Here is a 4,783-nt window from a genome sequence, read left to right on the forward strand (position 1 = left end):
TGACTGTGAAAGGATATAACCTAGATGTACACGTTTCCTGATTTTAAACCATTCAGTAGCCCCTTGATCTGTTCTAACAACTGCCTTTTAGTCTAGGAATAGGTTCCTCATAAGCACAATGAAGTGCTCTGGAATATCCATTCTTTGTAATATTATCCATAACTTGCTCTGAGTCACACAGTTGAAAACCTTTGCATAGTCAATAAAGCACAAGTAAACATCTTTCGTGCAGTCTCTGCTTTCAGCCAAGATCCATTTGATGTTAGCAATGATATCCCTAGTTCTACATCTTCTGAATCAGGCTTGATTTTCTGGCAGTTCCTTGTTGATGTATTATTGTAGCTGTTTTTGAATTATCTTCAGCAAAATTTTACTGGCATGTGATAGATATTAATGATATTGTCTGGTGATGTCCTCATTCTATAGGGTTACCTCTCTTTGGAATGGGTTGTCTACTCCTGTAAAGATTTACAGCCTCAGAAACCCTAAATAGGGTTGCTATTAGTCAGAGTTGACTAGATCACAATGGGTTTGGGTTTAATTTTAATATCTAAAATATATCAAAACTTTAACAATCTGCAAGGAAAAGGCAAATACCACAAATGAGGAAAACATATGATGATGCAAATTCACAAAAGAGGAAACCTAATTCCAAATAAATGATAAGTTACTCAATTTCTGTAGTTACCAGGAAACTGTTAATTAAACAAGGATGAGTCTTGGTGTGGTGCTGTAGGATAAGCACTGGACTACTAATTGCAAAGTCAGTAGCTAAAACCCACCAGGCTTTCCTTGGAAACCTTATACAGGGTCACTGTGAGTCAGAACAGACTCAACAGTACTTAACGACGCCATTTCATATTCAATCAATTGGCATAATGGAATAAATAAAAGGCAACTTTCATACATTTTTGGTGGATGTTGTTGTTGTTGTCAGGTGCCATCGAGTCGGAACCGACTCATAGCGACCCCATGCACAGCAGAACGAAACAATGTCCGATCCTGGGGCCACACTTGAGTCCATCAATGATGCCACCTGGCCAATACATCTTGTTAGGGGTCTTCCCCTTTTTCTCTGACCCTCCACCATACCCAGCATGATATCCTTCTCCAGCGACTGTTCCCTCAGGACAATATGTCCAAAGTAGAAGAGACGAAGCTTAGCCATCCTGGCCTCCAAGGAGCACTCTGGCTGCACTTCTTCCAAAACAGATCTATTGGTTCTTTTGGCAGTCCATGGCACTTTCAGTATTCTCCTCCAACACCACAACTCAAAGGCATCAATTCTTCTACGATCTTCCTTATTCACTGTCCAGCTTTCGCATCCATATGAGGCTATTGACAATACCATAGCTTGGGTCAGGCACACCTTAGTCCTCAAGCTGACATCTTTGCTCTTCAACACTTTAAAAAGTTCCTGTGCAGCAGATTTGCCCAATGCAATATGTCATCTGATCTCTTGACTGCTGCTTCCGCGAGTGTTGATAGTTGATCCAAGAAGAATGAAGTCCTTGACAACTTCAATCTTTTCTCCATTGATAAGAATGTTGTTTATTGGTTCAGTGGTGAGGATTTGTGTTTTCTTGACATTGAGATGCAATCCATACCAAAGGCTGTGCTCTTTGATCTTCATAAGTAAACGTTTCAAGTCCTCTTCGCTTTCAGCGTATACACTGGTGGACGCATATATTGACAAATCATATTACATCTCAACACTACTTCTGTGGCTCTGTAACCTTGAGAAGTCTTCTGACATGTACACAAGGAATCACGCCACATTGTCCTTCACAACATTGTAATGTTGAAAATGAAAATAGCTTAGACATTCACCAATAGAACGGGGTAAGAAGATTGTGGCATATTGAACAATGGAATTGTATAGAAAAGTTCAAAGGAAGGAACAAGAACAATATAGATATAACCCATCTCATTATGATGCCATTTTCAGAACTATGGTTAGATTATGGATACATACATATATGGTAATAGTACAATATGCAGATGATTGATACCAGATAGGACTCTATGGCAAAAGGTTAAGATAACGGGCAGAGTAGATAGGGAACATCAAAAGATTAACATCTGCGACATCCGATGGTTGAGCACATGGATAGATAGAAAAACATGATTGCTTGTACTTTATACAGTTATTTCAGCCAGTGGAAGGCTTCTGGGTAGAATCCTATGTATCCTAAAACATTTTCTACTACCTTTACTCTGTAGCAACAGTTATCCATTAATTTTTTTATTCTTTGATATTGTCAATTGCCATATTATCAGATTTACATAAAGTAAAAATAACATTTTTAGAAAGCTTTTTCTTATTTACCACAATATACATTCCAAACTAAAACAACAACAACAACAACAACTTTAAAAGTCCTCTTTAAAATGTTCAAGAGCAAAAATGTCAGTTTGAGGGCTAAGGTGTGCCTGACCCAAGCCATGGTATTTTCAATAACCTCATAGGTATGCGTAAGTTAGACAATGTATAAAGAAGACTGTAGAAGAATTGATGCATTTGAGCTATGGTGTTAGAGATGAATATTAAAAGTACCATGGTCTGCCAAAAGAAAAAAAAATCTGTGTTGTAAGAAGTACAGTACAGCCAGAATGCTTCTTAGAAGCCAGGATGGCTAGATCTTGTCACTCATATTTCAGACATATTATCAGGAGGGACCAGTTCCTGGAAAAGACATCATGCTTTGTCCATGCAAAAGAGGAAGACTCCCAACAAGATGGACTGGCACAGTGGCAGCAACAATGGGCTCAAGTGTACCAATGATTGTGAGGTTGGCACAGGACCACGTAGTGTTTTGTTCTGTTATGCATAAGGTTGTTATGAGTTGGTACTGACTCAATGGCACCTAACAACAACAACAAAGTCTGTTCTATATAGAAATTTTGGGGTCTCCACTGCCTGCAGTTTTCCAAAGACCAAGGAGGCTCTGAACTTGTCTTTTTCCTTAAATGGCCAGAATTATAATTGGAGAACTATAAACCCAATAGTGTATGGAATGAACCTATCCCATCTATTCCTTATATGTTGTGAACATAAGCCATGTTGGGCACAGCAAATGCCTTGCTTCCAGATGGCATTTTTTATATTATGTAAAATTGTTATGTCAGCAACAGATGGCAGAGTTAAGTGCTAGGCGACTTTACTTATGTCCAATTATCAGGTTTGCAAATTTGAACATTAAATAGTTTGCAGGTCTGCAGAAATTCATGAAGAGCTGGATTGTCTCCTCTTGAGCTGCCTTATCTGTTTGTCCTTTCCTCCTTCCAAACCCTAATTGTGTTCTGATAGCCATCTCTTCTGAGCTCTTAGCCCTTGGCCCATGTTTCCAGTACATTGAGGAAGGAGTTATGAAGCTTGTGAGTCAGATATTTGTATCTTCTCTTTCTCTTGCCTGGTGTGACCAAAGAAAGTTATAGACTTGATTGCTTCCAGCAGCCATCTAGTGACCATTAGGAGAACCTAATTCTAGGACAAAGCTGATGTTGAGGACAGAACAAAGGAAGAGTCAGAGTGAGACTGAGTTGTGTGTATTGAACTATGAATTGCCCTACACTGGAACTGGTATTTGTTAGATAAACTAGTCTCTTACTGTTCAAGGTTTTATGAACCAGGTCTTATTTTACTTTGACCCAAAAATCCTGATTGGAGATAGAAAAACTTTAAAATTGATTTGATTCTAGTTGCCCTGTTCTCTCATGAAATGTGATAAGGAACCCCACACATGGGTCAAGAGCATTTGACGTCCTGCTACTCAATGTGGGTTCACTCCATTCATTGCTGACTAGACAGTAGCTCTGAAATCCAGTACAGGACTATATAGTGATGGTAGATCTTCCAGCTGTCTACTATTTTACAGGTTTTAAAGTAGTTTCACATGCATGAGGGGCTTCAAAAGTTTTGTGGAAAGATTAATTCTATTTCAATCCCATTTCATCATGAATTTTTGAAGCCCTTTTGTATATATACTTACTTTTCACTTATCTCATTATCCAAACTTTTACATTTATAACAATAGTAAAAAAAAAAAGGGGGGGGCAGGGAAGTGATCTGGCAGGCCTACATTGATGCCCAGAGGTCAGGGCAGAAGATGGTGCCAGAGGGAGTCCAAATGCCTTCTCCTAGAGGATGGGGCAGGAGCCAGGCAGGGGGCCATGTGGTAGCACCTTCTGGACATGTGGAGGGGTGGGTCCGTATAGCCTTAGGGTGGCAATTGAGTGCACTATGCTTGACAGGCTAGGGCCCTCCACTGGGTGGGATACACTGGTGATGTGCACTGGCCACAACTGCAGTGGATCGGGAATCTCTGTTGGGGCCTAAGCAGCTCTGTGGGCTGACGAGGAACATGGTGGGGTAGGTCTGGACATGCAAGAGGAGGTTGGGTGGGTCTGGGGACGCAGGAGGGACAAGTGGTTTGGGCTGCCATGGAAAAATAATTGGAGGGGAAGAGGTCCTAATAAGAAGTGTGGGGACACCTGAGCCTATGGACAAGGACATAGCCACAGAGCTGAGAGTGAAGCATCCAGCTGATATGAAGTGAGGGGAGATGCACGAGAACACCCAAACTTGCAGACAGTACCCATTTGACCTAGCCTCAATGGCTTGATAATGAGATCTCAACTAGGGGGAAGATAAAAAACAAAGTTTTTGATAAAGGAAATGAGGGTAAATTGCTACAATTTGATGAACTTGACCTATACTCATGGAGGTAGTAGTTCAAAATACCAACAGAGAGGGAAGGAGTCTTCACATCAAGTATCAATG

Source organism: Chrysochloris asiatica, unplaced genomic scaffold (genome assembly GCF_000296735.1).
Source record: "Chrysochloris asiatica unplaced genomic scaffold, ChrAsi1.0 scaffold00018, whole genome shotgun sequence".
Lineage (NCBI taxonomy): Eukaryota > Metazoa > Chordata > Mammalia > Afrosoricida > Chrysochloridae > Chrysochloris > Chrysochloris asiatica.